Source organism: Filicampus tigris, chromosome 8 (genome assembly GCF_054856515.1).
Source record: "Filicampus tigris isolate MCC_2025a chromosome 8, RoL_Ftig_1.0, whole genome shotgun sequence".
In the NCBI taxonomy this organism is placed as follows: Eukaryota; Metazoa; Chordata; class Actinopteri; order Syngnathiformes; family Syngnathidae; genus Filicampus; species Filicampus tigris.
In genome coordinates, this window is record NC_141224.1 from 24,205,006 (window position 1) to 24,213,547 (window position 8,542).

The 8,542-nt window shown below is 43.7% G+C and overlaps 1 long non-coding RNA gene across 1 annotated transcript; it reads right to left on the reverse strand.

Annotated features, from left to right (window-relative positions):
* Positions 1-2,200: 2,200 nt before the first annotated feature.
* LOC147144126 (uncharacterized) lies at positions 2,201-3,657 on the reverse strand. The gene is made up of 4 exons (XR_015087939.1): positions 3,454-3,657; positions 2,921-3,030; positions 2,769-2,838; positions 2,201-2,421 (listed from the first exon to the last, which is right to left on the reverse strand). It is a non-coding gene; the product is annotated as an uncharacterized LOC147144126 (long non-coding RNA).
* Positions 3,658-8,542: the final 4,885 nt, after the last annotated feature.

The window sequence follows — 8,542 nt, forward strand, 5'->3', positions numbered from 1 at the left end:
CATAACAGCTAGAAAACCTACTTTTACTGCTTCCTCCCAAATATACCATGTGAGTACAATGACATGGTATGTTGTGGTCCTATGTAACATTAACATTCATCGTGAATATACTGTAGGCTGCTACAATTCAGGCTGGAACAGATTCCAGCTAGAGCTGCCCAATTAACCACACTCCTCTGAAGCATTCAGATGATGCTGCCTTTGGCTAGCTGTCGAGATGGAGGCGTGAGTTCGAACCCCAAGTGGGTGGACAGTGCAGGAATGCCATCAATTCGTCTTTACTTTGAGCACCTGCCCCTCCAAAGGTCACTGCACGCTCCTGTTGGCAGCACAACCTAAGGCCATGGTTTTAGCACATTGATAAAATGTATCTGGTTCCAGCTCCAGCAAAGAGGAATCGTGCACGATGTTACCAAATACTTCCATGTGGTGGCAGCATTGGATGCATCAACAACAGCCAGAGTAATGGCGCTGCTGGAGACTCCACCAGTGATTGGCAAGTACAGTATGATGTGTTCAAGACATTCCTCTTGGAACTCTTTGAACTGCCTGAAATCAAGAAGGCAGAACGCCTGCTGTCCCTTAACGGCCTTGGTGACAGCAAACCGTCAGAAATGATTGACAGGATGCTGGCTGTGCTGGGTTCTGCTGATCCCTCCTTCGTTTTTGATCACATGTCCCTGTGGCAGCTTCCTGCGCCAGTGTGCACCGCTTCCTGCGCCAGTGGTCCCCTTTCCTCCTCCAAGATGCACCATGCGCCTGCCGCAGGCAGACAGGATTTTTCTTGACAACCGGCAACAGTTTGAACATGCGAGGCTCCCCAAACAGGACACCTGGGCCCCGGTGCTAAGCGCAGAGGACGGAACGGATGCTGCAGCTGCGGTGACTGCCCACCGCCAACATCAAGACAGGATGTGTGTGTAGCCCCTTCTCCACCAACTAGCCCAGGAACCTTTTGTTCCTGGTAACAAAGGTTCCTGTGGCCCAGGTTGTTTGCGTCCCCACAGCATGAAATAGTTCTTGGTAAATTATGCAAAGGAGACTGATGACACACCAGTGGGAGGTGATGTGTTACTTCCCTACTCATTACTGACACCCTACATCAACATCATTGCATCCATCCATCCATTATCTTCCGCTTATCTGTGGGGTTGCGGAGGCAGCAGTTCAGCAGGGAAGCCCAGACTTCTCTCTCCCCAGCAACATCTTCCAGCTCTTCCGGAAGGATCCCAAGGCGTTCCCAGGCAAGCCGGGAGACATAGTCTCTCCAACGTGTTCTGGGTCGTCCTCGGGGTCTCCTGCCGGTGGGACATGCCCGGAACACCTCACCAGGGAGGCGTCCAGGAGGCATCCCAATCAGATGCCCGAGCCACCTCAACTGGCTCCTCTCAACGCGGAGGAGCAGCGGCTTGACTCTTAGTCTCTCCCGGATGGCCGAACTTCTCACCCTATCTCTAAGGGAGAGCCCGGACACCCTGCGAAGGAAACCTATTTCGGCCGCTTGTATCCGGGATCTTGTTCTGTCGGTCATGACCCACAGCTCATGACCATAGGTGAAGAGTAGGAACGTAGATCGACCGGTAAATTGAGAGCTTCGCCTTTCGGCTGAGCTCCTTCTTCACCGCGACAGACCGATACAGGGTCCGCATCACAGCAGACGCTGCACCGATTCGCCTGTCGATCTCCCGTTCCATCTTACAATCACTCGTGAACAAGACCCCAAGATACTTGAACTCCTCCACTTGGGGCAGAATCCCATCCCCGACCCGGAGAGGGCACGCCACCCTTTTCTGACTGAGTACCATGGTCTCAGATTTGGAGGTGCTGATTTTCATTCCGACCGATTCACACTCGTCTGCGAACCGCTCCAGCGAGAGTTGGAGATCGCGGCTTGAAGAAGCCAACAGTACCACATCATCTGCAAAAAGCAGAGAACATCATTGCAGGCAGAGTATAATTAAGTGACCTTTAAAGCTAGCATATTAATAATATAAATTTAATATTGGTTAACATTTTATCATATACAATCAATATTAAAGTGTGTCAACATGAAAATCAGAGTGAACGTATTGTTGCTTAATGCTTATATAAACTTACCTTTTTATTTACTCTTTATCTCGATAAAGCAGTTGAAAACTATTCTCATTTGCAATGTCATCCAGGCTGCAAACAGTCTTTGAGCCAGTGATTTACAGACATATTTATGTACCGGTATATATTTTTTTAATGAAAAAGATTTTCCCTAAGACACATAAAAGCTGAACCTATTTGTAGCCTGTCATTGAAATTAATTATGTACGTAAGATATAGCTTGTGCATATATCATGTTGGGCAAACGCTGGATGAGGGATGCTTCTTGGTAGCCTGATGGAGAGCTCACACTTGTCCCTGCATTGGAAACTTCTTCAACATGTGCAACAGCTGCAAATCAAAAAACGTGCAGAAAAATGTCACAGTTTAGTATTAGTGGATATAAGTCAGTGATTTATGCAGACATTTGCATTTTATGTTCAACAGTTGGTTTTCGTGCAATATTTTCTTTTTTCATGAGTACTGTACTTGACTTCTTAAAGGTGGAAGCTATGTTGAGGAGGCAGAGCCTTACATTTGGCATCAGCCTGTTATTGCTTTAAGTAACTCAAAAGTGCTACTGATAATTGCTGCAACAGGTGACAAACTAAATAAAACCACAAAGTATTTCCGTGAGTACTGTGGCGACCCCTGAGGGGAAAAAGCCGAAAGGATAACAACAACAACAGGTATTTTACCTTCATGCCTCAGAAACAGCAGCGCAGCACATCCAGTATCCAGGGAGAGTTGATTGGTCTCCTTTTTCCGCTTACATGTTGACATACAAAAGCAAAATGAGTAATAGTAAAAAATTTAAATGCCTTACAAATTATTGTAAAATGAAATTTACCAGGACTTGCAATGCTTGAGTCGCAGGAGACACTGCACTTCTGTGTAGCGGATGATGACGGCACATGATTTCTTCACTTGAACCTGTCTCAAAATGTCCATCCAGAACAGCTGTAAATCAAAATACATGCCCAAAAAAGGCCAGAGTTCACTATTAGATTATATGGGCCTGTAATTTAAGCCTTACATTTGCGTTTTATTTTTAACAGTTGTCTTTTTAACATTCATTTGAGGTGGAAGTTATTCAAAATGCAATGCTTCATTATTTATGTACATTTTTTCCCTGTATGTTCAAACTGAATATTACAGTGGCTAATAAAATGAATCTACTTTCTCTAAATACAGTAAATCCACTATCCTGTTTTATGAATACTTCAGTGGTGCGACTTTGAACAGCTAACCATATTCGGTGCACATGCACTCACACAATTTGTGTTTCTGCTAAAAAATTAAAATATTCCAAGTATTACTGAGTATTTCGTGTTGTTGCGCTTGCAGCATCGATATCCATATTTCTTTGTTTTGTCAACGCACCACACTTCAGTAGTTTCGGTATGCTATCGTCTCTTTTATTTCCTCATCATCCACCTGCTCTTCTTGACACACACACACACAATCGTAACTGAGATACAACCAACGTAAAGTGTCCGCACGTAAATGAGAAATTTTACGACAGTGACAAAATATTCATAACATTGCAGTAAACGGAACATATGGCATCAAACATAAAACAAATCTAAACATATTGATGTTTGAGTAGGGCGGCACGGTGGACGACTGACTGGTTAGCACGTCCGCCTCACAGTCCAGAGGTCGTGGGTTCGATTCCGGCCCCGGTGTGGAGTTGCATGTTCTGCCCGTGCCTGCGTGGGTTTTCTACGGATTCTCCGGTTTCCTCCCACATTCCAAAAACATGCATGGTAAGTTGATTGGACTCTCTAAATTGCCCCTAGGTGTGATTGTGAGTGCAGACGTTTGTCTCTGTGTGCCCTGCGATTGGCTGGCAACCAATTCAGGGTGTCCCCCGGTACAGATAATGGATTGATGGATGGATGTTTGAGTATATTATTGAACACAGCATTCTTTAAAATAAATAATGTAATGAGAGCACATAACTCAACAGCCTCCCTTGCTCTCATGGTCTCAAAACAATTACCCTGAACACATCTTTAATTTCAAAAGAACCAAATTTTGAATTTGGTAATCCTAATCCGAGAAACTGGGGTTGTCAATATGTCTGCAATCATGTTTTCTGATGGACAGTACACAATATCTATTTTTCCAATGTGAAGTGCTTTACGGATGAAGTGAAATCTAACATCAATGTGTTTCTATCCCTGTCTATTCACTGGGTTTTTGCTTAAAGCGATGGCCCCTTGATTGTCTCCATAAATCTTGTGCAACTGTATCTTGTGTTATCCATACCATTTAACAACTGTGTTAAATACATGCTTTCCCGCGTAGTCGTTGCTAAAGCAATGTATTCAGCTTCACAAGTCGAAAGAGCCACTGTAGGCTGCTTCTTCGACTTCCATGAGATTGCAGGCCCTTGTTTAGTCATGCTGAAACAGTAGCCCGTAGTGCTACGTCTATCTTCCACAGATGATGCCCAATCAGAATCACTGAAAGCCACCAGTTTTAAATCTTCATCATTTTTCTTGAAAGTTAATTCGTAATCCAGTGTACCTTTTAGATACCTCAAAACATGTTTAGCAGTCACTAAATTGCCTGCCTGGCTTCGCCAGTGTTTGTGACAATTTGCTCACTATCCAGCTGATATCAGGTCTTGTGCAAGTCATGGCATAATCAGGCTGCCTACAATCTCATGGTACTCTTTAGGATTAACAACCTCATTTTGGTCACTTTCTTCATACATCTCAAGTCTTGGTTCACTTGGTGTGTATCTGGGTTTACAATCCGACATTCCAAATCTTTCAAGCATTTTTCTGATGTACCCTTCCTGACTCATTTTAATTTCCCCTTTCTCTTGTTCAAACTGAATGCCCAAGAAGTACGATATTTTGCCCAGATCATTCATATTAAATCTGGATTTCATTGTGTCTTTGAATTTATTGAGTAGATCATTGTTGCTTGCTGCAACTATTAGATCATCTACCCAAATGATGATAATGATCACATCATTTTCCATTTGTTTCCTATACACACAGTGGTCGGATAGATTTCTCACAAAATATTCTTGCCCTTAATGATTATTTAGAAGCTTGTACCAGTTTCTCCCTGACTGTTTAAAGCCATAGAGGGATTTCTTTAGCTTGTACACCAACTTCTCTCCTTTTTCTGAAGTATTTTCAAAACCCTCTGGTTGCTCTAAGAAAATTTTTTCTTCTATTGGCGCATGTAAATATGGTGTTTTTACGTCCATTTGATGGACGATGAGACTGTTTGGGACAGCTATCTGCATCAAAGCCCGTACAGATGTGATGTTTGCTGTTGGAGCAAACGTCTCGCGGTAGTCTATGCCTTCTGTTTGACTGTAGCCCTTTGAAACGTATATAGCTTTATATACTTTTCTTCTTTCTGTATTTTCGTTCAAGGCATATAACCATTTTCAGGTAAAGAAACCAGTTCAAATGTTTCATTTTCTTGGAGTGATTGAATCTCTTCCTTCATTTCTTGTATCCATCCGGACGCCTCGACCGACATCCGAGCTTCGCTGTATGTCAGGGGAACGCCACATATGGCCCTGTAACAATAATCAATATTTGTGTTGACTACATCGTTGTCATTGAGGTCTGTCAGATAATCATCCAAGTATTTTGGAGCATTCTTTTCTCTTCTTGGATACTGGTGATTCTGAGAGTAGTCAGGGCCTGCATCTGCTTTATTTTCACTTACTTCTTCTGAAGCCTCATTATACTGTGATGCGTCTGTATTTATCATGCCCTCATTCTCATTTAAGTCATGTCGTGTGGTTCACTGGTTTATCATCACAATCCTCAGTGTCAGGAAATGTACTCCTGCTTCCCAGGATTTCTGAATCACATTCATTTGTTTGTGCATGTCTTTCAACACAGTGTTTTGATACTTTTTCTGTTTGTGGATTGTATACCAAATATGCAGGGCTGTTTTGACTGTACCCAACAAAAATCCCTTTCCCACATCTTGCATCTAATTTCTTGTGATCATGCTTGTACGCATAGCATTCTGATCCAAACACCCACATTTTGGAAAGATCTGGCTTTCGTCCTGTCATCATGAAATGTGGAGTGTTTTTGATCCTGTCATTGTAACATCTGTTATGAATATGAGCAGCATTTTGAACAGCATAAGGCCATAGCATTTTTGGTAACACCCTTTGTAATAGCAGGCACCGTCCCATTTCAAAAAGCGTTCTCCACTGCCGTTCAGTGGATCCATTCAAAATTGGGTTGGATGTCTTTGTCCCCCGAAAATGCTCACAAGAGCCTACACATATTTGTCCGTCTAGATATTCATTCACTTTTCCTTAACATTTGAAATATTGGACGAGCAAGCACAGCGACGGCACAGTTAGCAGTTAGCGGAGCTAAAGGCTAATGGCATCGTGAAAAACACCCCCCCAAGTCAGACCGACCAATCTGCGTTCGTCAGCGCAGCCCGCCCCCGCGAAGAATTCCGTCTGGGCCATCATGGCCCTGGTCGCTTGCCCCCACTAATGTCCCAGGGACATTTCGTTACCCTGGTAAATTTTTCGGGTGGAAACAAAAGGCGGAACCACTTTACCAGGGTAAAGTGAAAGGTTCCTCCAAAGGTTCCTGGGGTGGAAAAGGGGCTGTCAGGTTTGGGTCCAAGGCCAAGCAGGGTCGCAAACCCTGCAGCTTCGAGGGCCAGGGAAACGTCATTGGCAGCTATGGGTGTTGCAGGCCAGGGCTGCAAGCTGTTGTTTTTTTACCGACATCCGGCCGGCATGGCCCGTAGGCACCATGGCATTGATGCCAGTTTTGCGTTACAATGTAGCGAAATATGCGCTTGTCACTTTAATTTGTGAAGAAGTCAGACTACAGTTACTTTTCAAATATCATTAAAAGTTACATTGTGGTCATTGTGTCACTCTTTCATGCATTGAGTTGAACTAATTCTGCAAAGTAACGAACTTTCATTAGCACTGACAGTTGCACTTTACTACCAGCGAGTGGCGGCAGAGAGAAAGAATTGACACTTAACACTCCAGTACTCGTCTCACGCACAGAGTTCCTCTCTAGTACCTAAGGACAATAAAATACAGAAACACACCTTATTCCTAACATTATAGTACTCACTAAAGCCACTCAACAAATAACTGCACATGATACAACACGTAAGAAAGGGAAACAGATGTTTACATCTTGAACATGGTGAAAGGCATTGTGGGAGCTAATTCACATTCATTCCGAGGGAGTGACATCATCGTTTTCCGCGCATGGACTAGTCACGTGTTCATAAACAGCAAAGGAGGAAAGAGTCAGTGAGTTTTGCGCTAGAAACAAAAACGTTAAGGGTTATTGCTTGCACACGTCTACAACGGTTTTGTAACTTCAATGACACTACATAAAAAAATGAAAAACATTGATCACAGCATTCATTCAAGCACACCAGAGAAGTCACACTAGATTGTGTGAGTGCAGTATGTCCCCAATTGTTATTTTTATAAACAATGTACTTGCCTTTACAATATTAATATGTAGTTAAATATGGAAACTAAAAAAGACTGCCTTTATTTTATATTTTATTTAAGTGAAGTCTAGAAAGACTTTTTAAAGCCTGCTCGCAGAGTACCGGACCTCACCACACCTACGTTCTCAGCATCTATGGCTGAGCACAGCGTGGCTGCACCACATCACCACTGCAGGCTCTCGAGTGGTCTATGCTCATGCTCATCGCTTCGACTCGGCCAAGCTTGCTCGGTTAATCAGGGCCCAAAAATTTGCTCTCACCTTCAAAAAGTGTGGTGACCCCTGTTCCCAGTGTGAACGGACTGAATATAAATCAACATCGAAATTCATATGCTTACTTTATTGGTTGAGGTTTATATTCCAGGCAACACGTCCAGTTGGGGTAAATGCTGGCTTCCTGGGTGCCAAGTAGGCATGGGCTAGGAGTGGGCAATGGTACTAGGTTCCCTGTCAGTTCCTTCTGGGCATTGTGGGCATGGGCTTGAACTGGGCAAATATGGCGTACGTGTGCAATAAGGGTTACAATCAGGGTTATGTATGGTCTGAGTGGGCATGAGTTAGAACTGGTCATGTATGGATCTTGTATGGGTTATGTGGGCGAAGTGGGAATGCGTTAGAACTGTCCACCCACGTCTGGGTACTGTCTGCTTTCAGTGATTCCTATCTAATGTGTTGCTGATTTGTGCCACAAAGTTTTACTTCATCAACATCCACCTTACAGTGAGACACAATCATACTCTTGTTTAGCCTTTTTTTCCGTCTTGCTCCTGAGTCATGCTGCCCTATTTTCATGCCCAGTGCAAGTCTAGCACAAAGCGCCGTCCATGCGTGCTTGGGTGGCCTTTTCTTTCCTTTGGCATCTTCGTAGACAGGCGCAGTTAGAAATGACCGTTTTGAGACGGAACACAGCCGACTTGATTTCCAGCCAATCAAAGCTGCGCCCCTCATTCCCTTTAAATTCAGTGCAGGAG